Source organism: Hipposideros armiger, unplaced genomic scaffold, assembly GCF_001890085.2.
Source record: "Hipposideros armiger isolate ML-2016 unplaced genomic scaffold, ASM189008v1 scaffold_73, whole genome shotgun sequence".
NCBI lineage: Eukaryota > Metazoa > Chordata > Mammalia > Chiroptera > Hipposideridae > Hipposideros > Hipposideros armiger.
In genome coordinates this window covers 1,519,998-1,546,955 of record NW_017731423.1, presented here as the reverse complement: position 1 = coordinate 1,546,955, position 26,958 = coordinate 1,519,998, and the positions used below count along the sequence as shown (strand labels likewise).

Below are 26,958 nucleotides of genomic sequence, written 5' to 3'. Positions count from 1 at the left end.
GGAGAGCTTTCAGACTAAGATGCTAGCCTGACCCGGGTAGAGGAGAGAGAGAAGGAAGGAAATTTGATGGAAGCATCTTACACTGTTGTGTTGACTGAGCAAGTTTTGGCAAGGGTGTTGGGAAATCCTGGGGCCAAAGTTGCCCTTAGAGTGATCCCCTGTGCCCCACAAAGGAGCTCACTTTAGTACCCCTGCCATGTGCAGTCATTAGCCAGAAGCAGCCTGTGGGAGGGCATAGCTAGCTCAGTGCAAACACTGTGACAGAGTTCAGAGCACAGCTGCCAGGTCTTTGGTGGATTATATTTTCTGTAGTTGGAGGTCTTATGGTTACCAGAGAGGCAGGGTTTTTCAAACTTGGCACTATTGACATTTTTGACTAAATAATTCCATGTTGTGGGGGCTGTCCTGTGTGCATGTAGGATGATTATCCTCATCCCTGGCCCCTACCCACTGGGTACCAATAGCACCCTCCCAAGTCCTGACAATCATAAATGTCTTACAAATTGCCAAGCATCCCTTGAGGGGAAATCACATCTACTTGAGAAATATTAGACCAGGGAAATTTAAAGAAATTTGGGAAGGTTTCTCAGGAAAATTATAAAATCAGAGGTAAGGGGGAAGACATAAATGTTTTGAACTATGTACGATTATTAAGAAAAATAGGGGCTGGCCAAGTGGCGCGATGGTTAAGAACTGGCTTGGGACGCCAGAGGGCCCCGGTTCGGATCCCACATATGAGGGCCAGTGACACTGCCCTCCACAGCTAAGATGCTGAACAACAGCTCAACCTGGAGCTGGGCTGCCGTGAGTCACTGGCGACGGCGTAGGCTGCAGCCCCTGCTGCAGTGGGTTGCCATGGGCTACCGTATGTAGCCAGCAGCCAGCGTGAGCGGCCGTCCAGAAGCTGGTGACTGATCTGCCTCGCCTGGGAAGAGCGCAATAATGGTGCCAACTTGGGCCAGTGAAGCAACGTCCTCCACAACTAGACTGAAGAACAAAACAACAGCAACTTGTCTGTTCCCCTTCCCCCAATTCCCCAATAAAAATCTTTAAAAAAAAAAGAAAAAAGAAAAATAGCTCAGCTGAGGAATTCAAAGTGAACAAGACTATCCCATTACAATTATATGTCACTGAATTCACACTAATTTTTATTCCAAATGAGTTTCTTATTCTGAGATGAACCTACGGTCAAATGTCTTACTCTAAATTTAAGAACACAAAAATAAAGTTTTAAAAATAGGTACTTGTTTAGCTTAATGTGTCATATTGTCATGCAAGCAGCAGTCACACTTACTTATTTTAGAGATGGATAAAAATACCTCAACGGCAATCGTGTACACGCATTACAGTGACAGGATTCAATGACTTCACATTTAATTCAATAGTAACACACGTGTCGGGAATGGAAATTCAATTCAGGAATGAGGCAGATGAAGTTCCCGGAATCAAGTATCTCTCAGACTTGATTTTCACTAAATCATCCAAGAGCCCTTGACGTGCAGGATTCTGCAAAGCCACAGGTGAACACCCTTACTTGTGTTTGCACCTGGCCAGCAGAGCCAATCCCCACATTCACTTGAAGTGACACTGGGTGTGGCTGTCCCACCTAAGCATTATTCGGGCCCCGCCACTGTTCCATCTCACTGAGACGATTCCCATCACCTCCTAGCAGGCCTCCCTACTTCTCCTTTGCTTCATTTGCCACAGAGGAGCCAGAATGGCTCCTTTGAAACAAGCCAGATCCTACTTCCCTTCTGCTCGAAAACCTCCAAGGCTCCTTATTTCCTCAGAGTAAAGGCAGAATTCTTACTGTGGTCAAGAAGGCCCGAGTCCTTGCTACACAAAGCATGTTCTGGGGAGCAACGGGCGACAAGGGCATCACCTGGGATCCCCAGACTTATTGAATCAGGGTCTGCATTTTAACACGGTCTTCGGGGGATGTGTGCGTACACTGGCGTGTAAGCAGCTCAGTCTCCATGCTCTGACCTGTGGTCACCTCTCACACCTCATCTCCCTACACTCTCCCTTTGCACACTCTTCTGGAGTTAGCTGGGGCTCTTGTAGACACTCAACCTGCCAGTCATGTTCCAGCCCCAGACTTCTGCTTTTCTACAGACTCTCTCACTTCCTTCAGGTGCCTGCTTTAATGTCATCTCACTCAGCAGGCCTCCCTGACCACTGTTGCTAAACCCCCTGTGAACTCCCAACCCTGTCCTGCCCAGGTCACTCCTCATCCATGGAACCCGGCTGATTTTAATTCAGAGCACTCATCTCACCTGCCATGTTACATGTTGGTATGCATTGTGATTGTCTGTCTCCAGGGCCATGACAGCAGGAACTTCACATGTATTTTGCTCATTGCTAAATCCCCAGACCCTAGAACAGTTCCTGCTGCAGAGCAGGTTGCTAGGAAATCACTGTTGACTGAATGGGTAACTGAACTGCGCAGCCTCATAAGGCATACTGCCTGGAAAGAAAGGCGACTCCATGAGAACACACAGGCTGGAGTTCTCCTGATCAACTGACACCAGCCTGGCTGCCTCATCCAACAACGTATGATGCTCTCTTTGAAGCTATTCAGAAATGAATTGGGACCAAAGGCAAGTATCTCACTGTGGGGTAGATTCTTCGCTCAGTTGGAGGATAAGCCCAGATCAAGCAGAGGCTACAGGAATAAAGCCTAGAGCTGCCTCTGCCCTCCTGGCACACAGGAAGACAAGCTGTGCATGTCATTTAGATGATGTTATTTTGAAAGGGGAAAATGGCCAACGTTTCCAAAATGCATGGGATTTTTTTTTCCAGAGAAACAATAATTTTTACTACTTCCATAATGCAACTTGTTTATACCTTTGCTGGAGGATTTGTCTGGAAAAAAATTAAAATAGAAGAGCTTCATTTGACACATCTGGAGCAGATGGGCGTGCTTTGTTTGGCTGCCTGTGGATGTTTAAATTGGGGTTAAGATGGGGAAGATGGTAAAACTGTCTGAAGGCTCAGGTGGCTGGGACAAGGCTGATGTACAATGTGAGAAAAGGAGCAGAATAATGTAACAGGCTGAATCATTAAAAATCTTTCACTTTCTTGCCCTGTCAAAACTATGCTTAAATGTTAATGGGAAGAAAGGAAGTTAAGGTCAAGGGCGGACTATAAGAGTACAGGGTTGAAGAATAATTCATGTATAAGAACATTTTGCTCAAATCTGTCCCTGGGTCTCCTAAAGCCATGGAGCCTGGACAAGCATTAGAGAGAAGAAAATTGTCTCTCACTCACCTCATACTCACCATCAACTGTCCATATGAGTGAAAATTTTTCATGCAAAGCACGGGTGTGTTGAGGACGAAGCCAGCTGTAAGAGGAAGTGGGGTAGAGACGCATGGCTGTGCAAGCTTTTAAGCTACAATGAAAATGACTGTAGGAGAGGAAAGCAGAGTGTAGGGCTCAGCAAGGTGCTCTTGAACCCCACGCCTACTTTAGTTACGGAAGCACGAAGGGATTATCCAGTGACCCACTGTCATCATCTTTTTCAGGTTTCCTGGTTGGGATTCTCTCTCTCTCTCCCTCTCTCTCTCTCTCTCTCTCTCCTCTCTCTCTCTCTACCAGCATATAAACAAATTGTAGGCATTTGGTGTTCAATTGTAAGGGGTATTTGTAAGAAAAAGAATATAAAGACATTAATCCTCTTGGTTTTGGAAGAGCAATACTTAATTTTCCCACAGAGCAATCTATCAGTTAGGATTGGCATCTCTTTGTGTACAGGAAACGACTCTGGATATAAACCTTTCATGTGCTAGAAAAATGCCTATGTAAACAAGTTTATTAGCCAACAAATCCAACATAATTTTGTAACTCTGAAAAACATCAATCTTTAAAGGCTTTTTTCTCTTACCATTTCAGGTTCCCAGACTACTTTAAAAACAATGTTCAATTTTTAGGAAGAAACTGTAATGATTAGGAATGTAAAATCAATTTACATCACATCTGAAGATGCTGCTTTAAAAAAATGTATCCAGTGACTCAAAGGTACCACCTGATTCTCCAATCTCTCAAACCTTGCTTTAATTAAGCACTGACCAAACAAAAGCAATCAATTATACAATAATGCTGTTCACGTTAGGTCCCCAACACACCTGCCTCCTTTCCCAAAAATCAGCCTTCCACTTTTTCTGAATATTAAATAATTTTCCTAGTAACAGCAGGTAAGGATAAACAAGTCATGGTGGTTTACAAGTAAACCTCTACCTTTATGTCTCTCTCTGGAAGATATCCTGGCATTTTTGTGTTCTTTTTTTATTGTTATGGTGCCAGAAAAAAATAACTGCAAATATTCCAAAAGCTTGGAGGGGGTTGGGAATCTCATAGCATTTCTAAATTGCTTCCAAAAACTTTAAATGATGAGTTTTGGGACTAGAAAAGACAGAAAGAAAAACAAACCTAAATCTGCCCCCCAACCGCAAAGCACAGATGCAACTCATAGCAGAGGATGTGTGCATGAATATATGAGGGTGGAATTTGGCCACGGCCAGGCTGATAACATGCTTAATCAAAGGGTTCATCATTCTGCCTCTCTGAATTTTCTCTTCTGACTTTGGCAAATTTATGGAGAAACGAACACAAAATCAGCCAACTAATTCTGGACTCTATCAACAGGTTCATTATTTTGTCAATCAAAATGCAACTCTCCAGACCTCTGAACTTTAAGAAATATGCTTCCTTTCAATTGCAAGTGTGCTTATCAACCTTTTCTCCCACCAAATCATTTGATAAAAGTCCCAATAGGTGTTTCTAGTTTGGACACAGGAAACACTGATTTATTTTACTGGGAACCACTAATATTTTGGTACAGATCCCTAAGATAACAAGAATTACCTTTTGAAACACAGTCCAAAAGGTATACTGACATTTTGATCAATAATGCATGACCCCCTGGGGCACAGAGACAGGGCGAGTTACAGTCCAATTTATGAAGTAGGAATCTGCCTTCAGTGAACTTGCATTGCCCCTTCTCTGAGCCTCTTGCCTCCAGCAGCCCAGCACCCCTCTCTATGTCTACTACAATTCTCTAAACCAAGTATCCTCTCAGCTATCTGCTTGTATCCACCTCACACAGAAATGTGCCTGTCTGCGTACCATTCCCTCACGGTCCTGTTTTTGGAGATTGGCCAGTGTATCCGATCCTAACAAAGGTCTTACCAGCTAGTATTCAGTTAGTAGGTCCCTAGTCCAGGAAAAGTTAAAGTTTAATATTAGAAATTGGAAACACAATGCTGTAAACTGAGTGAATGAATGAATGGCTGAAGTTTGCTCACCAAGGTAGGCTGATGAGAGGGATAAAAAACCCTTTCCATCAGCCCTTTAAATAATGCCATTGCCTGGGCTGCCTCTGCGCCCAGTTAGTTTTCCGGAAGGAGGCCATGCTGTGTGCATGGATCCTGTTATGATGCATGCGGGACCTGCCTCACACGCCTAGAGCTTGTGTTGGTCCCAGGAAGGTCCTTAGGGTCGGTTGCGACCCTATGACTCCAGGAGCATGAATATAGACTAGAGTACACATGAGGAGACGTGCGCCACCAACCCCCTAACCCAGAAAGCTCTGAGTCCTTGGGAGCAGACCCAAAGGTAAGTCCACCCAAAGATCCACAGTACAGGGGATGCGTCTGCAAGTGCCCCTGAGAGACACACCGTTAGTATAGTGATTCCCGGGCTGTACCTTAGATCCCACCGGTGTAAAATTCCAGCAAACGAAGGACCATTTGTCCACATTTGAAGGAAAGAATAAAAGAAAGGCTTGCAATGAACATAATAACATGCTTGACAGAAATGTTTACATGGGAGCAAAAGGAGTGTTTTCTCCTAATAAAGAATTTTACCCTGCTTTGAGGATTTGTGTGGTAGTGCGTGCCCAGTCTCTTCTCTTCTAAATCTGCCTCTCATCTGTGAATCTGCATATGACTGGGTCATGCCCTAAGTTCTCAGACTTCACTTTCTTTTTTTTTTTTGTAGTTTTTTTTTATTAAATTATTTTTTATTATGAAATACACATTTTTTAGAATTAGTTTCAGCTGTACAACACAGTGCAATAGTTATACTTTTTACCCCTCGAAGTGACAACCCCTTCCCCCAATCCACCGCTCCATTTCCCCCCAATATCATACATATCTATTACAAATCCCTTGACTCCACTCCCACACTATACTCCATGTCCCATGACTATATATATATATATATATGTATATGCATATATGTATATATATATGCATATACATATATATATATTCACTTATAGTTGACATACAATATTATACAACATCAGCTTCAAGTGTACAGTGCAGTGATCAAGCCTCTTCCCCATCCATGATGCAAGACATGTGACCACCTGACACCCTACAAAATATTCACATTATCAATTACATTCCTCAAACTGTCCCCCATGTCCCCATGGCAACACTGCAGCTGCATATTTATGCTGTCCAGCCCCCTTCCTCCTTCCCTCAATCCCAACCCCCCAACCAACAGCCATGAACTGCACCCCCACATCTCTGGGACCACCTCTGTTCACTTTCCTCGTCAGACTTCCCTTTCTTAAATAATGCCTAAATAATTTATTGTTAATTGTGTCTGAAGATGCTTGATGAAGCTACTCCAAACTAGACAGGTTCGATGTCAAACTGAAATCTCTTCTTTATCTTTAGCTCTATTTTTCTAATTTTTGGGAAGACTATTTCAGCCTATGGCAAATAGATTCATACCATTTCTGGAAGCTTCTCTGATTTAAAAATACCTGGGTCTGGGGGCGTGGATAAAAAGGAAAAGAGAAAAAATGAGATTCTGAGGTGAAGGAAAAAGACAAAAGGTTTAAGAAAAGGGGGCAAAGAAGCCCCAAAACACATCTCACATTTTTATACTTGTCTAGGAACTGGTCTCACCCTCAGATAAAAAGACATGCAACTGGCTTTAATTTAGCTGCACCAGAAGAAAGGTAAAAGGAAAATAAAACCAAAGGTGGTGAGGAGAGAGAAATCTTTCACAAGGAACTAGATTAGGTTGATAAATGTTTAGCAACTGGATCACAATAGTTTTATAAAGCAAGAAAAAGAAAAGAGAAAGAAAAACCACATGTGTAGCATTTGTAGATTGATTTCTAGCACTTGCTAATTTCTGTGGTGGAAATGCTCCCAACATTACCAAGTTCCAGCTACCAACAGGATGTCACTGAATGTGCATTAGGAACAGACACATATAATTGGCTTTTGCGAGATAGTATAAGTCAACTCCAGCCTACTGCTGAAGACCAAAGTTAACTTGGTCCTTCATGTTGAAATTGATAAGCCCGAAGAAACCATAGAGGGCATTTCAAGGTGATGTGTTGAAATGTCACTCTTTAACATTTATTAAAATAGGTTTTCAAACAATGTCCACTTTTTGAAGATGCAATTTTGTATCTCTCTACTTTTGTCTCCAGTATTAATGTGAGTTTGTGTCAGCCTCTGGTATATTTATGTCCCAAATTTAAATAGCTTATGTATTTTTTAATTTCATTTTAAATAAGTTAAAAACAAAACAAAACAAAACAAGAAAAAACAATGCTGGGATATAAGAATGAGAAGTTGCAAGTTAAATATACACACTGAGGAACACACAGTGATGTTGCTTGTATTCCATATAACTCATGACTCTACAGCGTCTCTGCTTAGAGCCTGGGATGGCCCTTCCTGAAAGTTTTGTTATCCTTCCAGACAATTATTATTTATTTTTATTTCTGACCCTTCCTGACTCTACACTATGTACTGTTAGTAGATGAATTTAATAAAATGTCTTATTACCTTAAATTCACTGGGAGCACCAATCTGATCAGTTAGCATTGCTACTTACATGCAACCTTGTCCTGACTTTATTCTGATACCTCCATAGTATATTAAAATGTTCAGAATCACAGTGGCATTTAACATAATGATGGATTTTGTGTTTAATATGAGTACTCATAAAATATTTCCAGATTGTTACGTGTGTATATGTATGTATGAAAAACAGATGTTGTATTTCTTTATAAGCCCCAAATGTTAATAATTTGTCAGAGATAGAGGAACAAGCACTGTGGATATAAATTACATCATAATCACTTCTGGTTCTCATGCTACTGAAGCAATGGTCATTATACTGCTCCTCATGCAAAAGATGCATTTTGTTGTTAAAAACTTCACTGTGAGTAAGAGGAATAATAAGAAGTCCTCAACAAATACTTGCCTCCTTCTTATCTGCTTGGATTAATGAGTCAATGAACTACTGGATGTCTGGGGAGGAAATTTCCTTCTTTCGCTTCTCATTGGCATGGTAGACTATGTATGGCATTATGATCCCACAAAGTAAACTCTGCCCATGTTGACATAGCCCTAGAACATCAAGGAGGAGGTTTGAAAGATGAAATAAATCTTTCAGACCCCTAATTTTCAGTGTTGGTTTATATTTCCAGACTGATGATGAATTAAGAAAGAGCTGCTTGGAGAATCTGACAGTGTGGGGATTTATATGTGGCCCACCCAAGATAATCTCAGGATTTTTCTGAAACTTCATAGTCATGCGAGTGTGTGGATGGGGAAATATATGGGAGAAAAAAATTAACACATATTCAGTAAACAGAACATTAAAACAGCTAAATGATTTCAAGGATATCTTTCCCATTAATTACTAGTCATTTCATATGAAAGCCTTAGAGACACTATTGTTGAGAAAGACAAGGCTAGACAGATGGAGGAGAAACGACAAGAAACGTGAGTCAGTCAGTCAATGGTAGCTGGTTGTGGGGCTCCTGCAGTGAGAATGAAATTCTACCATTACTTCTCCTACATTCTCCCAGTGCCCAAGACTTTCTCAGACATACCCTATATGTATGTACACGTCCCCAGAATGCCAGAAAGGAAAGCTGTGTTCTATTACACGATGTTTAGCACATAGCTGTGAACTACCTGCTATCTATTTACCAGCTGTGTAACCTTGGATAGTTTCCTAATCGACTCAGACTATTGTCTGCAACATGAAGATAGTCACAGTACCTACAGCATAGGGATGCTATAGGATTGTAAACAGAGATGATGCATTTGCAGTGTAGAGGACAGTGCCCAACATTCATTCATTTATTCATTCAATATATATTTACTGAAAACTTATTATGTGGCAAGTGCTAATCTAGACACTAGGATATACCTGTAAACAAAACAGATACATGTTCCTATCAATTTGAAAGGGTCTTTATAAGTAGCTAGTTAACAGCACGAATTAACAATGGCCCAGGGGAGGGGATGTCATGTGCAAGCCTGATCTTTAATATGGGGCTGTGTGAAGAGAAGGAGCTGGAAAGAAGTCTGCTGGGAACGCCAAGGGCCTCTTAGCTCGGAAAACTGTCTCATGTTTTGGCATCTGCAGGATTTGGCCAGCCTATTATTTGGATATTTTCCAATCCATTCATGCATATTCTTTTTTTTATGATTAGATGGAAAAACAATGCATAAACAAAATAAATTATTACAAAATAGGAAAGCCTCTTCATTTAGAACCTCTAATCCACCATGACAAACATATTTTTCCCCCCATGTTTCAAAGATGTTTCTGTGAAACATAAGGTAATATACTTTCAATCGGGCTTTGCAATCAAGGGCATATAAGTGAATAAGATATTTGATAACATTTACTGTCATTTTACAGAGTGAATGAAAAAAACAAACAAACCTACATACATTTTCAACAGGAAACATGCCTTGTAGAAGAGATATAAAATGAGGGGCTGCAGTCAGGTGTTTATAGGGTTATAGTTCCAGAGCTGCAATCAACCACAGAACTGCTAGTACTTTATGGAAAACTCTGCTAATTCTACTTCTGATGCTGGTTTTCACAACTTCAGCATTTGCTTGTTTTTTTGGTCTCTTTTCCCTCTAAACACAAGTAAGTCAGATTTCCTCTACATTGAAAGAATGATTGAATTGGAGGTTGTGTTGAAAATTCTTAGTAGGAGACAGTCGGAACTATACAAGAAAGTAAGACAGACACAGAATTTAACATTGTGTATTCCCACTTTAGTGATTTTGATAAATATTCTCATTTCGAGGTGTTATAGGTTTTCAGAGTTCCCACTATTTGTTAAACAATGCTGTATCCTAAGCCTTCCAAGTGTCACGTGGTTTATGCTCACAGCAACCTTGCATGTTAGTAATAATAATCGTCCTTTATTACAGGTAGAGAACAAGTACAAAAAAGCTCTGTGACTTTCTCAAGTCCATAAGTGGCAGAGCTAGAGCTTGAAATCAAGGCCATGTGGCTCCAAAACCCAGGTTCAAGGTTGCATCTAAGTGAGGCTGAGAGCAATGGGGCCTAGAAGCATGAAGTCCATTTTGTCAAGATAGGCTTAATAGTAATGGAAAGGGAAATGCTATTTTGCAAGGGAAAGCTACTAAAACATTTAAAATCCATCACAAATTATTACGTGCATATATTTATACTCAGACATATGTCCCAAATTAGGGGATATATAATTCAGAGTCTGTTTTAGCTTCTGAAATGCAAATGTCTAAGGTAATCTTTTCTGGCCTTGACTGCCCAATACTGAGGCAGTAATAAAAGCTCAGATTTTGGTCCTCACTCCCGAGCGATTCTTGTTCAATAAATCTTGAATGGGGAACAAGTGTATGTATTTTACAGCCATTCCTCAGATGAAGTTGGTGTGTAGTCAGAGTTGAAAAGTAAAAGCTTAAGGATATTTAATATTTTATGATAATCGAAACCCCTGCCTACTTCATCAGTAGTGCCTATCTAAAACAGCTAGAAAGAAAAACCTTCAAGTTGAGTTAACAGCCCTTCTATTTGCATTATTAAAGACACACACACACACACACACACACACACACACACACACACGACAGGAGTGTAGGTAGACTTCTCGGTTTATCTGTTTAAAACCATCATGTAGCAATACAATGTGCTATCCTGGATTAGATCCGGGAACAGAAAAAGGACAACAGTGGAAAAACTAGTGAAATCCAAATAAAGTTCAGTTAATAGTATTATACAGATGTTGATTTCCTAGTTTTGACAAATGTACCATGGTTATGTAAAATTTTAACATTAGGGGGAAACTGGGTAAAGAGTATATGGGAACTCTGTATGTTCTTTGCAACTTTAACTCAAATCTAAGGCCATTCTCAAATAAAAAGTTTTTTGAAATATTATACCCAAGTACAAAACTACTGAAGTATTATGTCCATTTTCCAGGTTATAAAGTATACCCTAAGGTGGCCGATAGCAATAAGCGTCTTCTATAAATTGCATTGTAGGTGACAATGGCGTAGGCAGAGAGAAGGGAGGGAATGAAGGTGAGGAGAGGCACCAAGACTAAACAGAGAACCCATGGTAGGCAGAGCCAGGGAGAGCCCAGCCCAAGGAAGGTGCTGGAGGCCATGTAAAACTTCTCTGAATCACAGAGATTATGCTGATCCTTCAAGAGAACTCCCTTTGCTGACTGTTTTATACCATATTGTACAAAATGGTTGAATGATTTTGGTATTTGGAGAAAAGATGTGGGGCAGGGCCCTGGCAGGACACGGGGATTCAAGATCTCAGGGTTGTTGAGAAAGGTACCAAGTGCAGTAGGTACTTAAAGCCAGTGCAAATGAACTGCAGAAATTAAGATGGACTCGTCTACAGTGCATTCAAAAAGAACTGGGCATGAGAGAAAAAGTGGAGAGTGTCAGGAAAAAGGCAGTGAGGACTAACACATTTGGCATCTTTGTCCTAGGGGCTGCTCCTGTTCGGAAGCGAAGCGCGGAATTATTGGCACAGCCAGGCACTCTCTCCAAAGTTGCATATGTTGCCTATGACTATTTGTTAAGTGCTTCCACTGCTGCTTAGGATTTCAAAATTGTCTAGGCTGCCCCCTCTGGTATTTCCAAAGGACTTCTGCCTCAGAGAGATTTCCTTCTTCCTACCCCATACTTTTCACTTCTGAGCTTTCCTCCTATGCAGCTTTCATAACAAAACCAGTAGGGTCAGGCTATCTAGGTGTCTTAGCAATTCCATTTCCATCTGAACAAGTTTAGGCAGTGGAAGGTTACACACCCAGGTTTGGGGGTGTGCATGACAATGGTGCCCCAGTATCACTCATTTTATCAAGTTGGGGCAGAGAAGTACACATGAGTATGACATGGGTTACAACATGTTTGCAGCTTATGAACCATCTAATTACCCACTTCAAGATTCAATTGACAGCCAAGTCCCAGAATTTAAAACATAAAAGAAAAAGAAGCGAAGGAAATATAACTCTTGTATGAAGCTGATTATAAGAGGCTGATGAGGAAGGAGACAGGTGTGAAAAAACCCTCATAAAAGTCTGCATAAGTAGTTTGGAATGTTATTATATAAACTGCAACAAGAGTAAAACCCACAGGGTTTTTTACATTTGACAGAAATGACAGTGTAGGGAAAAGAGAAGTTGAGTTTGTTTACCTTCCCTATTTATATTTTCCTAATGTTCAGACACCTATTATTTGGTAGTCCTGAACTGATACCAAAAAAACCCCCAAAAAAACCTTGTCTGTGTTTTTTTGAGGGGGCTAATTATGTGCCTCTCTTTTTAACTGCAAAAACAACTTATTTGCTTCTTTGTCATTTGGTGGTTTCAACCTGGAAGGTGAGCCCCAGGTCAGTGTCTTGATTACCCATATTTGGGTTTGGGTGAAGGGCCACTGGGACCCCCCATACCTATAACCAGAGCCAAGTATTCCCAGGTCTCATATTGATCTTGGGTAATTAATAAGCTGTTAGGTTAGCCTCCATCTCATTTTGCACTTGCATTTGGATACCAATATTGCCCATTTGAAGCTTTTCTTTTTCAAGGGGAAGAATGCAGTGGCTAAGAGGCTGGACTCTGCAGTCAGATCACCAGGCTCTGATTGTTAGTTCCACAACTTAATAGTTGCGAGATCTCAGGGTGTCCTTGTTTGTATCCAGTTGTCTTGTCTGTAAGATGTGGATAATAGTAAGTATGTCATAGGGTTATGAGGATTAAATGAGTTCATAGATGTAAAGTGCACAGAATGGTCCCTGGCACATAGTATTTGCAATATAAGGATCAGCTATTATCATTATTATCATTTATTGCTGGAGGGTCAAATACTTTACTTTTTCCCCCAACTTTGAAATGTTATTTCAGAATGGGAGTGGAGAAGAGATGATAGACAAAGCAGCTACGTCAAATCCTCCCCTTGCCTTCATGCATAAAGCCCAAGGAAAAGTGGAGGTGGCGAGTGCACACAAATGATGGTAAAAAACTTGGCTCTACGTTTTAAAATGAAGTTTCTTCAGAGCTCAACATAGTCATCTGTTTGTTTCTCGGATTTCTCATTCTGTTTATATGTGTCCTATATTGGAAATCCTAACCTGGGCCAGAGTTTTCAACACTTCTTAGACTGTAACTATTAAATCACTCTTTTGAATCACATACTGCACAAAATATGGTTATACTTAACACATGGTCATGGTTTTTGGCCTTAAACAGGGTGCCAAAATTCATTAAACTAATTTTTCTTCTAAATGACCCTAAACATTACTATTTTTTATACAGTGGATTTCAGAGCTTGCTGTTAATTTTCCAAACACTTTTAGAAGTGAGTCAGTGGTGGTGGTCTTTCAGGATGTGGGTCATCCTGTCTTCTTTTGTGTAGTTAGAGCCAGCTCTGATTCATCACCTCATGTAGGAGGGGAGTGGAAATCAAGGGTTATCTAGCTTTTTCTAGACTTTCAGCTTTCATAACATAGTAAAAATAACAATTTTAAAAATTGGGGACTGACATCAAGTTGCCAAATTTATTTTTGAAGGAAAACAAACAAAATTATCATGTACTTCCACTATTCATTCATAAAAGAAAGAATATAATATAATATAATATATAAGAATACATCATATGTGGTATGTGAATATATATATATATATATTCTCAGAGGGATCCTGTCAAGAAGTGGAATATGAGAAGAGAAAAGTCTGTATTCTTCAATAAAAGAAATCTGACAATTGTTTTTCTCTATTAGAATGTAAGATTCATCTAGGCAGTAACTTTACCTTTCTCAACTACCTAGCACTATTCTTAAAATCTAAAAAGCAGTCAATATTTGTTGAATAAACAAATGATTATACATGTCTGCAAACTATATCATCATCATTCTCTCAATTTTTCATTTCAGACTATCTTTTTGGTAACAGTGTATTTTTTTCCAGGACACATCAACTCCAAGTCAAGTCGCTGTTTTCAGGAATCAAACTGGCAACCTTGTTGTTCAGAGCACACACTCTATGCAACTGAGCTACCCGGCAGCCCAGTAGTAGTAAAATTTTTAAAAGGTTACTAAATTATTTTTATAACAAAAATAAGTAATTTAAAAAGATATTCTTGCCAGTGTACTCCAAACTGCTTTACAATGCTTTAATGAGTCACTACCAGCTTTTAAGGATAAGATAGGAGAAAAGAGAGTAGATAGAAAAGGTCACTGTGTGTCATACATAGTAAAATTTTGTGTTATAAAAACCATTAAAGTATTCCTGGAGTTAAATAAACACACAAGGTCATGAAGAATGCATTTTGAACTGTGGGGCTCAGTGGCAAACTGTTTGTGACCCACTTATATAGATGTTTTCTTTGCCTCTAGTGAAATACTAGGCCATTTCCAAAAGATCTGACTTTATTGGTTTCCTGGGATGAGAGCCTAAAACTTTCCTGGGGATAATATTGCATAATAAATAACTAAAATGCAGTGCAACTTAGTTAGATATTTCATGTCAACTATTTTTATGGAATCAATCTTTGAATACACTAGTAAACATAATTTTACATAGTCTCAACAAAGAGGATTGTTTGAAAGAGATGAGAAAGAAAAGATTAAAGGCAATAACAATGTTGAACTTTCCCTGAGTCCTGTGCTGCTGGAAAACAGAAATGATTCAGAAATCTCTCCAGCCTTTTTTCTGACAAGTGACTAACTGCAAAGGACCCACCTGCCCTCACCTATTGAGATAAAACCTATCTTCACCGGTCCTCATGACTCCCATAAGACTTGTAGAGGACTCGTTTGTTTACCTGCCTCTATAAATGCCAGGGCCATTTACTTTTCTTCAAGGCATTCACCTTTAATGAATATTCTCCCTATTGCAATAGTTTGAGTAAAATAATCTCCTTACTTGTCTGGTGCATCTTGTCTTCGACAGTTGGGCGCCATGAGTTGGATAGAAGGGCTCTTACATTCTGATCCTTGTTCATTCCAAATAATGAGGCCTCTTAAGGGCCCATTGTGCTCTGCTCCTGGTCCAGGGACCCAATAATAAGTCTAACTCCTGGTCCTATGAAACAGACTCTTGTCCATTGGTAGCATGCCCAGGATTTGATTTTTATCTCTTTTGAGTACTGACTTGTTTTCTGATGCTAGCTTCTTTTGGTTTTGTGGTCTGACCATTTGGTGATCTCTATAAATGGATTAATGATTTATAAATATCTTGTCTCCCTGAGGTGAAAGATGACAGAGAATTTGGTTTGTTACTCTTTTCTGTTTGTCTATTTTGAGCTCCAATCAATTAAGATTCATACCCTCAGGGAAGTAAGCAGCTCTTTGATATGGGCCAGTGACTGTTTCTCTCATCCTCTAATTCTAATTCTCTAATTCTGTGTTTCCTCTTCACTCATGGCTTAAATTTTAGAATTGAAACTAAAATCTCTCTGTCTCTATTTGCACATCTATGTGTTTGTAATTCCAAAAGGACTGTACCTCTCACTGTGTGAGTATGTAACACTTTCTTATCTCAGGATAGCATTACCAAATTATATTGTAAAATCTCTTAAAGAAGCTCTTTTCTAATTGGCTTAGAAATAATCATTGATATAAAGTGAATATTTCTAAAATTAAGAAAATTTATATTAAATTGATTCATTTAATGCTGGGTTGATACTAAGTTGAGCTAATTAACAGATGTTCATTTTATATTTAGGTAATTTCCAAGTAAGATAGAATACATAAAATGATCAGTAAGCATAATTTTAAGTTTATATACATTTTCCCTTTCATTTATATGTGTTTATAGCGGCTAGATATATTTGGGTCTGTTAATAATTGTGTTCCTTTTTGCCAGTTGTGAAGTTGTACTATAAGGTACATGAATCGCTATTAAAAGTTGTGAGATGTGCATTCATGAGCTCTGTTAGTCTGCTACAAAATGCTGGTGTATGACAGCTCATAATTATCCATCTCCATTTTTCTTCTGTGACATAAAAGTCACTGTAGTTAAAAATTATAATCAATATATGTGAATGAGACGAATTAACTAGAATTAATTGTGGCAGAGTGGTACAACTTTGTATACACGATTTGCAGAATGTATTTTGTTAAAGAAAAAAAAGAGCAACTTTATCCTAAATGACTATCTGTTAACAGGACAAAACTTGAATGGGTACAGAAAGTTGTAGAAAGTATGGAAAAGGAACTTTATTTTCTGTAGTCAAAGCTGACGAAGCTTTGATGGATCCATTTACAAGATTTTTCAAAAAGAGCTTTAGTATCAAATACTATACTGATGGAAAATGGAATTTGTTTTTCTCTCTGTTAAAGACAAACTTTTCTTGGATCATTTATGTACTCCTAAGAAGAGATTGTAAATGTTTTTCTTCACCTTCAAAGTAATCTGCCTAGAAGTCAAAGACTCTGTGTCTCAGAATAATTTCCTGTATTTTATACTAACTTTATAATATCTTTGATTATGTAAGCGAACAAAGTCTTCTTACTTTTATAAAAGCTCAGATTCTTTACAATCATGTCACCATCTATGTTTACTGTTAAAATCTTTTACTGTCACTTTAATTAAACAGGTAGCCAAGTGTTGTTTCTCAGGAACCCATGATCTTATCTTAATCAAGTGTTAAAATCTTTGGACAACTTAAGATATTTTCCCTTCTGAAACTGATCCCTTAGTAATATATTTTGCATGTAAAACTCTTTTTTAATATGTCCCAAAGGATTCCTGAAATTTACAAAGAATTTGTTATTACACCTTATAAAAAGAGATGCTAAAAACAATCAGGTTTATTTGATATGTTACTATTGATGAGTTGCATGGGAGTCATTGTCAAATCAGAAGCAATGCTTAGCCTTCCCTTAGATAAATCTGTGTGGGTAAAATGTCACTACTATAATTATTTCAGAAATTGTATGCTATATGGAAATATGGGAAGTTCCTAGAGAATCTTCAATGTCCTTCTCCCCATAATATAATTCTATTCATTTGAGTCCTGGGGTTGCTTTGCCTGATATTAGACAACAACAATATAGTGTTATCAGTCATAGTTTCAGCTATTTTAAAAATTATTAACGTGGTCACAACTTTACTTCTTATATTTGAAACTAACTACTTCTAAGTTTCCAAATGGAGATACTTGTAACGAATCCTCATCAGATCTTTGACTTTTGAAAACTATCAATAAGTTTTGTTTGTTTGTTTGTTTTCATCTACAGCAAATTATTGCTTTATTTTGGTGCTTGTCTGAAAGCTCTTGTGAATCAGCTACAGGTCAGAGCATTTTGTCTTAAACAAAGGATTGTCTCACAGCCCCACGGAAAAGTGCTATGCTAGTTACTTTTGGTTTAGGGCAGAGCCTTCTGATGGCATTGCTTAAACAACTCTGTAACCACACCAGTGGACTGAGGCAGGGTCTCCAGAACCCTGGAGAAGTAGATGTGTTTCTGAAACTGCAAAGCCATGATGAAGCAGAATAAGACTTACATAGGACTGAATGAACTAATAAAGGATAAGTGTCAGTTTTGGAATATTGTTGATGTTTTAATGGTCTATTTCTTGACATAGGGGACCTCTTTTTCTTTCTCTTAAGCTATCGTTAACTCCTAACAGCTTAGTAGCACATGCTTTTATGAAGAAAAATAGAACATTTGCAAATGGTATCTTTTTCTTCCTGCCTGACTGTTGCAGAATTCAGAAACTCTTAGTGAGTGTTCTTATTTTCATGGCAATATAGTTATTTGCATAGGTTCAATATGAATCTGTCTTCCTTGTTAGCAGGCATATTGAAAACAGTAGGTATGCAACCATGGGATTTCCTGGAGTGTTTATTTGAGAATGACACTCATTTAATGAGCTACAACCAGACACATTTAAGGACCTAAGGTCGACTTTATAGAGCCATGTTTATAGAGCCCTCCTGGGAAAACTGGCCTAATTCCTGGCATACAAGTTTCCTAGCCTTACAGGTGAATGTGGAAGGCCACTCCCTGGCTGGATGAAGAATTGTGGAACATTTTGGGGACCTCCAGAAAAGAGTTCACCCAAATCACTACATAATACAGGTGAAATCTGTTGGTAAGCTCTTGGGTTTTCTTTCTAGCCTCAAGAGGCTTGTAAAAATCCAATCTGAGATTCCTTATGGAAACTTCCAGAAAAGCAAACATAAGGAGTCCTATGTGGTAAATTATCATTCTCGCTGCACCTTTGTAAATAACCAGGCCCAATCAGATGATACCAGCCTTATTTGTGATCAAGAATGATCTTTCTTTGAGAATATCTTTCATCAAAAGAGAGGTGACTACAGAAAGGAATATTTTGTTTCAGTAGAAAACTATAGCACACCCTGCCAGTTTATCAGATTATAGACATGTTTGTTTTGTTTGAACTCTTTTGTACCTTTTTATAAATTGCAAGTAAGTGATGAAAATGCAAATGCCGATTTATCTGGAGAGATTTAAATGACTTCCTCCACATCTGTGGAAAAACTGGTTTGGGTACCTACCTGTAAATTGGACTAGTTTTTGTTACTTTCACCAAATTTTCAGTCTTCATCAAATTTTCAAATATTCTGGTGTCCTTCAATATCTGGCTACAACTCTCCAAACTAACATTTCCAATTTTTCTCCCTTTCCCTGACTCAGCATCACTAAGAACTAAAAGCCAAATGCCCAGATTCCTATTGGGATCCTCAGTTGCCTTGCCGCTGGCCTTTTTCCTCCAAGATCTGAAGAATCTTGCAAACTGAAGCTCAATTACTTGATATGAACTTCAAAGGACTCCCTACTGCAGCAGATCATGCATAGGTGAGATTTATCCTATCATGAGCCACTGTCTGGACCACAAATGAAGCCTGGTGAAAAGCTCTGGTCATTGATCATATATGAGAACCAAGACAACATCACCAATATCGCTGGCACCCAAGCTTCAAGCTCAATGAATGGTGCTGTAGAGCTGAAGGATTTTCCTCCACCGACCTCACGGAATCCACAGCACTGGCACCCTCCGTGTTTACATCCTGTCTCTTTTATTTTAATATAATCTTTGATATTATTATTTCTTTTTCTTTCATTTCAAGTAGCTCTCTTTTAAGGAGCCTGATCTGCAGGACTCTAAAACAATTGACTTTTGCAACCACCTCTCCACAGATAGTCTAAGTGATTTTACAGGGACAATGCTAACAAGAATTCTCGAGAGACTATGTGTGAGTCTCTGCTTAGCCTCACTCTAGGGGTGTCTCGTGATCACCTTTGAGTTGCTCCGAGTTGAATGATATTCACTCTTCGTGAACAAAAGGAGGAACTGACAGTGTTGAGCATCATTTAATCCCCGTGCTCCTGGAAAACAGCAGCAGTTTCAGAAATCCTTGAAACCTTTGTTCTCCACTATTTATAAGACTCCACATGCCTTTCCTTTTCTTGGTGCCAGTCCTCATTAACTGCAATAGCCTGAATATAATGATCTCCTTAATTGCCTGGCACATATTGACTTTGACGGTGCCATTCCACTTCTTAAATTCAGTTTCTGCTTTGGTTCATCAGCTAGAAACAACTAGTTTATATAACTTTTGACTGGTTTTGTCTTACACCAAGGACTCAATATTTAGACTTTCGACTAAAGAATTTCTAAAAATAAACACACAGAGACCACTTCTTAGCCTTCAATTTCCCACAGAATGATCTGAACATGACTTGTTGGAGGGATCCTGCCAACCAGTGGAATATACAGACAGAAAAACCAATGTTCTCCTGTAAGTTTTATGTATCTTGTAAAAAGAGTTGGCAATATATGAAGAAATAACTTGTCTGCTGGGCGTGAAGATCAAATAAATTTGACTGCCTGGCACTGCCAGTGAGATTCATATCCCCTTACAGTCCTGTGGCACAAGGTAATGCAGTATATTGCCTGCCATAGTACTGGTGCTATAACAAAATACCATAGACTGGGTGGCTTAACAGCAAACATTTAGTTTTCATAGTTCTCGAGACTGACAAGTCCAAGATCAAGACACCAGCAGATTCAGTGTCTTCTAGAGAGCCTTCTCAGAGGCTGCCTTCTTGCTGACTCCTCACATGGCAGAGAGAGAGAACTCTGGTCTCTTCCTCTTCATATAAGGGTGCTAATCCCATCCAGGAGGCTCTCCCCTCTGTGGGCTTCCACATATGAATTTTAGGGGGACATAAATATTCAGTCCATAGCACTGCCTGTGAAGTTAGATTCAAACTTCAGCTTGACCATTTACTACCTGGTTGTTATAGGTGGCACTCCGTCCCGCAATAAAAGATATGTAAAGTCCTAACAACCAGTACCTCAGACTGTGACCTTATTTGGAGATAGTGTCTTTACAGAGGTATTGAGTTAAAATGGACTCCTTAGGATGAGCCCTCATCTAATATGACTATAGTCCTTCACCAAAGGGGAAATGTGAACCCAGAAACAGAAATGTATGGGGGGAAGGTGGTGTGAAGAGACTCAGGGAGAACCGCCATGTATAAGCCACAGAGAGAGAGGCCTGGACCAGGTCCTTCCTTCACAGCCCTCAGAATGAACCAACACTGCTGACACCTTGCTTTCAGACTTCTGCACTCCAGAGCTTTCAGAGAGTAAAGTTCTGTTGTTTAAGCCACCCAGTTTGTGCGATTTTGTTACTGAGCCCTAGGAAACGAATACACTGGTAACCTTGAGGAAGACACTAGACTCTTTAAAAAATCTTTAGTTTCCTTATATGGCAGATGAGAATATTACCCATCTCATAAGCTGGTTGTGAAGATTTAGTACAGAGAAAAAAAGGAAAGTTCTTTTCACAGGGAATGGGACATAGTAATTGCTCAATAAAATGGCAACTTATGGCAATGATTATAATTATTTAATTTGTTTTGCCAAAATATGACAAATAAGATTACTGATAATCATCATCATCCCTACCCTTCTAAATATCACACAACTATTTATTCAGATCCTAAATGTCCAGCAATGGGCTAATTGTTTTAGATGTGTTCATGTGAATTCTGCTAACAACCACTTCAATTTAGGTATTATTATATTCTTTTTATATATATGGAAACTAGAGCTTACATTAGTTGTCTTGACCAAATTAAAAATATTAGTAAGTAGCAAAGCTAAACTGGAAAGAAACAGAAAACAGGACATTTGATTCCAAAGCATGAGCAACTTATAATTATACAATGCTCTGCCTAGCACAGCATTTCAATTTTAGAAACCTGTTAAAGAAACCCATAAGAATGAACCCCTAATGGAGTCCCTTATTGTATTATAGGATTTAACTTTTTAATGTCTTTTGAGGCCTCTGTATAGATCACTTTTTGCATTTCATTGGTTTCTTTTACTCGTTTGCATGCCAGTTGTGCAGTACATGAAGGGGCTTTTGTGTCATGTTGATGGATTTTTCTGGGGTAATATTTTCTGAGAACATGACAGATGTGCAACCAGAGGCTTTTAAAATGAACTCAGTGACATACTCTTGAGCCCACACAGATGAAGAACCAAAAATAGCATTTTTATCAGCCAATACACTGAGAAGGAATAAAAAATAATGATAATAATAATAATTTAAAAACTATATGAATAAAGAGATATAAATACAGAAACTTCTTAAATAGTTTATTTCATTACATTCTACCTGGAAGTTTCCTGGCAGAATTTAAAATTGCCAAACAATGAAAACCTAAATAAGGCAATGAGAAGCCACAAACTATGGCTTCAATTGATATTTTTCTTATAAGCAGATCTACTTATCAACTCATAATTCAAGACCAATTGTCTACTTTATAGACTACCAAAATTGAATCCCTCTATGGTAGGAGAAAAGATTTACACACTTATTTCTGGAATACACAATCACTTTATACTCAAAACTGCCCAACTGAGAAAAATAAGCGAGTTATGTGTGTCCCTGCAGCCCACCAAAAGACAGTGAAAACCCCAAATGAACAAAGTATCAAAACAAAGACACCTGAAGTGGTTAAATAAGCTATGCAAAATAATGTAATAAATGTGACTCAAAAAGGAGGCAATTCTATAGTTTTTTGTAATGTTCCAGGGGGTGTTGAAGTTATATAGTGCTGTCCCCAAAACTCAGAAAAACGTGAACATGATGAAGTCTGTCATAAAACAAATCGAACAGAAAACTCATTGAACTTTGCAGTGTTTTGCTTCTCTTCCAGAACTTAGAGAAAATTTGGGGAGCTTCACACGGACTTAACACTCAGATAAGGGAAAACATTAAGTACAGTCGAAAGAAAGAAACCCCTCAAAAATAGGCAAAAAGTAATGTATGTAGTGCACATACAGCTCCTGTGCCTGAGATAAAGAGTTGAGGGATTTTACAAAATAGTTTAAGGAGGTGATCCCTGGAGGCTAGAATGATAACGTGTCTTGTTTTTTTGTTTGTTTTAATTTTTGTTTTTGTTCTTGCAGTTTTCTCTCATTCCCATCTTGAGTCCTGGAATGGAGTTCATGGTGCATTTCTGTTTTCCTGTTCTGCGATAATAACAGCACAGACATTTCTCAGTGATAATAACAGCACAGACATTTCTCAGTCAGTTGTACATTAAAACTAAGAATTGGAGGGCCGCAGCGACCGAGCAGGACTGGCCCCCGCACGGCACAGGAGGGAGCAAAGCAGCTGCAGCGCAGGCAGTGAGCGAGGTGCAGCACCGAAGCTTCCTCCTCCTCGCCCTCCTCACCCTGCTGGCGCTCACCTCTGCGGTGGCCAAAAAGAAAAAGTGAAGACGGGCAGCCCCGGGAGCGAGTGCTCGGAGTGGGGCCCTGCACCCCCAGCAGCAAGGACTGTGGCGTGGGTTTCCGCGAAGGTGCCTGCGGGGCGCAGACTCAGCGCGTCCGATGCAGGGTGTCCTGCAACTGGACGGAGGAGTTTGGAGCTGACTGCAAGTACTAGTTTGAGAACTGGGGATCCTGTGATGGGGGCTCAGGCACCAAAGCCCGCCAAGGCACCCTGAAGAAGGCGCGGGACAATGCCCAGTGCCAGGAGACCATCCGTGTGACCAAGCCCTGCACCCCCAAGACCAAAGCCAAGGCCAAAGCCAAGAAAGGGAAGGGAAAGGACTAGCTCCTGGCCCATGCCCTTCCTCCCACAGGCCCAAGATGTAACACACCAGTGCCTTTTGTTACTCATCAGCCTTATCAATCCTGCCCTGCCTCTTCCCTTTCCCGCCCTGCCCCCACTCCCAAGCGCCCAAAGTGGGTAGGGACGAGGGATTCTGGGCTGCTTGAGCCTTCCCCCCAAAGGATGTGATTCCCGTGCGCCCTTTGTTCTTCTCCACAATGATGCCATTACTAAGAAACAAACTGTCATTTTTTCCCCAATAAAAGCCTTTTTTTTAATATATAAAACAAACAAACAAAAAAACCCCAAAACCAAAAAAAACTAAGAGTTGGAGCATATAATAGATGCTGGTTGATTCTCAGAGGGCTGCATCTGGCTGCCAAACTGTTCCCATTAGCCGAAGGGAGCAGCCAGTTATCCTTTAGGCTCACTGTGATTCCCACTCCTCCTCCATTTTCTCCCTGCCTCCTCCTCCTCCAGCATCACACATGTTAGGAGACGTGTTCTATGTTTGGCCTTACTCTCTTTGAGGAGGAGCTGAAATGCATTTTTTTTTTTTGAGCAAGAAGAAAGCTGAGGAAAAGAAAACAAATTTAATTGCTACTATAGAGGAGAGTGAACTGGTGATCTAATAGCCTTTTCCACCCCTAATATCCACACTTCAATTCATGGGCTACGAACCAAAAGAACTCGCTTCACTTTATGGCCAGCTCATCTGCATCAGTCTGGAAGGGTAATGAAGTTAAAATTCCTTTCCACTCTGCTTAATATTTACAGTATTTGTCTTCTCTTTCTAGAGCACATATATTATTTAAAGAGAGAAAGAAAGTAATAGGAGGGAGCAGGAAATAAAGGAGAGGGATTTAGAAATCCATCAGCGTTTTCTTTAATATCATTATAATTTTATTTTATTTTATTTTATTATTTTATTTTCAGGTTTGATTCCAGGGCTAAGCTGTCCCAAAGACAGAGACAAACTTTCAGGTGGGCCAAGGCATTTTCAACCACAAAAAGGACCTCATTTATTTAAAAAACAAAAACAAAAAGCAAAACCATCTTAATCCTGATGGTGTAAGATAGCATTCTGATAGTAGACTCCTTTAGCTGTTTTAGACTAAATGCATCTTTGCTCAAAAAACACCCTAGACAGCTTCTCACTCCCAGTCTCACTCAAAGAAGGTAGTTTGGTAATTTCATTTGTTGTCAAGCTAAACAGCTCTCTGATTCTGAGACTCAATGGCAGTGATCATCAAATTGCAGTTTGCCTATCAATCTTAGTAAAGTGCATCTATTTAAACTTCGCCTATAGATATTCAGTAAATGAGGCAAGGTCCACTTTGGGAGAATTGCTAATCCCCAAATCGCCCCAAATAGATTTTTCTTGTTAGTCCTGAATTGGGCCAATCTCCTGGAACCAAACCGAAATTACAACAGTACTTTAGAAAGTGAAACCTTGATCACCTGCCTTGAAATCTCAGTGACCAACAATCCTGGTTGACCTAAGACTGAAAGTCCTGCGTCCTGGGAAATTCTACAGATCTGGACAAACAGTTGGTGATTAAACTTAGAATCATCTGAAAAACTGATTAAAATGAGCCTTTTTTGTCTTATCCTAGATTTACCAGCTATAATAGGGTGTGTGGGAGCTGGGAATCTGCTTTTTTTAAAATTTTTTTTTTCCTCACGCAGGTGCTATTTATGTAACTAGAAGTTTGAGAATCACTGGTATAGAGGCTCTGTCAGCCATGACCTTCAGTTTGTCAGTGGGTTCAAACCACACGACTGTTTGTTTTTTAGTCCGCAGTTCTTTATTAAGAACCAAAAGGATACATTACATCTTTCAACTGTCTTTGTCCCACTTCAAGGGCCCTGACAGGGTGTTGGGTTAACCAGGAAGTAAAGTACCCATTAGAACTGACAACTTGAATGTTACTAAGAGTATTAATCAATTCTTACAACATACCTGTCAAGGAAAGAAAAAAATGAGACACTAAATGAAAGTCTCTTATGTATGAGGTTAAGAATTAGAGGTGGGGTATGGAGAAGGGGAGATTTGTATGAGCAAGAATTAGTATAGTGTCAGAAAGGCAAAACAATTATCAAAGCACAGAGTGGTCACACTTCCTGTCATATCTATTTATCTATTTATTAGATATTATCTATTAGATATTCCTGTCATATCTATTTACCTGTCATGTCATAATATTTCAATCACTAAGTCACTGTCCTTTTCCTTTTGCTGATATGAACTTTATTATAATCTTGTTCCATTAAACTGGAGGAGTATAGAAAGTAGAGCCCCCAAACATGGATTTGATCTGACTGCACTATTATCAAAAAGTTGTGAATTTGGGCAAATTACTTCTTACCTTGCAGAGCCTAAGTTCCCTAAGCTAAAAATTGAAACAACAAACTATTATAAGAATTGAATTTGGTAATATATATGGAATTGTTGTGAGATATGAATTGAAATGAAATTTGGCTTATAACTTCAGAGTATTTAGCCTATGTCAGTAAGATGTTTAATGAAGACCAAACATGGGGGGTAAGAATGAAAAGGAAAGGCTGGCCAAGCTTTTTAGGGATTGGAAAAATATCTCAGAGATTTTCCACTCCTCTAAGAGCTGTTCCTATTCTAGTTTCTTTATAGTGGTTAAAATTAAGCCCCACAAATACCAGTGATTAGGGTGCAAAAGGTAGCAAAATTACAAAGAGAGAGATTTTCGGCAACCTTCAGTTTTCCCAGTTTTCTAACCCAGCCTCATCACTTTCTCTTGTATAAACATTTCAATGATAATTCTAGCTTTATGAATTTCTTTGCAAGCAAAAATTCATCCTATAGGTTTAATGCTTCACAGTTAGGCCTATACACACTGAAGTTTAATGGCAAAACTGAACAACTAAAATGAAGATTAGAACATCTTTTAAAATCTTCCTAAAGAAACACATCCGTAATAAAACGATACTATTATAAGAAGGTTCTACTACTCTTACAGTCACTATAGGATTTATAATTTTCTCTTGAGTTGTGGGCAACAGAATATCACTTTATCCCTTATCAAGATGTTGCATATTTGCATATTTTTATAATTTGTTTATATGTGGAAATACAACATTATCGGTATTTATTTATAGCATATACTCCCAATTTTTCCCAAAGTGAATTTGAGGTAGTATGCAACTTTAATAAATCAAGGCAATGAGGTGATGCACATAGAAACACAATTTTGTAAGTCATGACATATGTAAGAGAAGCAAATGAGCACTATAATCAACTTTGAGTGACCTCGTCATGTAAAATGAAACTAGTGATAAATTCCATAATTTTAACATATAAAGAGAAGCGTAACAATTTTAAAGGAGAATCAAAACTTTTATGGAAAAACTTGAAGTAAAAATTTATCATATAGATCTTTATACCAGAAATCCTGAATGACATTTATTTATTAGACAACATGTATTTTCAAACATAATGTTTCAAAAGTATGGAAATGGTCATTTTCATGTGATCCTTGCTAAAACTCAGGGATAAAACATTAAAAAACAGAACTTAGTTAAGAAA

General features: G+C 39.0%; 1 protein-coding gene, 1 long non-coding RNA gene and 1 pseudogene across 9 annotated transcripts in view; 1 reads left to right on the top strand and 2 right to left on the bottom strand.

Annotated features, from left to right (window-relative positions):
* LOC109382962 (uncharacterized) overlaps positions 1-15,467 on the bottom strand; it is a 134,706-nt gene extending 119,239 nt beyond the window's left edge. Inside the window, exon 1 of the long non-coding RNA XR_002124023.1 lies at positions 15,212-15,467. This is a non-coding gene — a long non-coding RNA (uncharacterized LOC109382962). The remainder of the gene's footprint in view (positions 1-15,211) is intronic.
* Positions 1-26,958, bottom strand: part of NRG1 (neuregulin 1) — a 1,026,954-nt gene that overhangs the window by 431,143 nt on the left and 568,853 nt on the right. The window lies entirely within an intron of this gene.
* Positions 19,485-23,413, top strand: LOC109382951 (midkine pseudogene; annotated as a pseudogene).